The 658-nt window shown below is 64.4% G+C and overlaps 1 pseudogene; it reads left to right on the top strand.

Moving 5' to 3' along the window:
• LOC107550918 (transmembrane protein 132C pseudogene) overlaps nucleotides 1–658 on the top strand; it is a 73,535-nt pseudogene that overhangs the window by 14,315 nt on the left and 58,562 nt on the right.

Below are 658 nucleotides of genomic sequence, written 5' to 3'. Positions count from 1 at the left end.
ACTCGACTGGCCAGCGATGCCTATACGACCTGTGGAGAAGCTGCCTCCGCCTTACACGCTACGGCGTGATTGCAAGTGCACCAGGCCAAGGCACTGAGGGACTTGCATGAGGGTGGTCACGACCCGGAAGTTCGCAGAGAACTCCGCATCGCGGTGGACCTCGCGCCATGAGCGACGAAGGTTACGGCGCGGTCTCTGGGTCGTGCGACGTTCGTGGTCCGTGAGCGCCTTTTCTGGCTGACATGCGCGAGACGGACAAGACACGATTCTTGAACGCCCCCGTGTCCCAGGCCGGCCTGTTGGCGACACGGTGGTGAACTTGCCCTGTGGTTCTCCGCTGACCAAAGCAGACTGAGGCCATCAGGTACATCCTGCCCCGGCGTGCAGCTGCTGCTGTCGCCAAGGGTGGCCCCCCCTGCCACCGCCGAAACAAGAGCAGCGCTGCTGCGGCCTCCAGCAAAGCTGTGCCGTGGAGCCGGTCGCAGGGCAGCCGCCCCGCCCGTCCAGGCCCCCGCCAAACCTGGTGGCAAGCGAGAGAGCAAGAGGCCCGGAGACGGGCGACCCAGAGGTGGAGGGACGTGCTCTTCAGGAGATGGTAAGCACACCACTCCCTCCCCCGGAGGAGGGCCGGGTGGAGAATCTTTTCATCTTTTTCCAA

This window comes from Sinocyclocheilus grahami, unplaced genomic scaffold (assembly GCF_001515645.1).
Source record: "Sinocyclocheilus grahami isolate Dianchi unplaced genomic scaffold, SAMN03320097.WGS_v1.1 scaffold410.1, whole genome shotgun sequence".
In the NCBI taxonomy this organism is placed as follows: domain Eukaryota; kingdom Metazoa; phylum Chordata; class Actinopteri; order Cypriniformes; family Cyprinidae; genus Sinocyclocheilus; species Sinocyclocheilus grahami.
The sequence above is the reverse complement of the archived record's forward strand: the minus strand, read 5'-3'. Positions and strand labels throughout refer to the sequence as shown.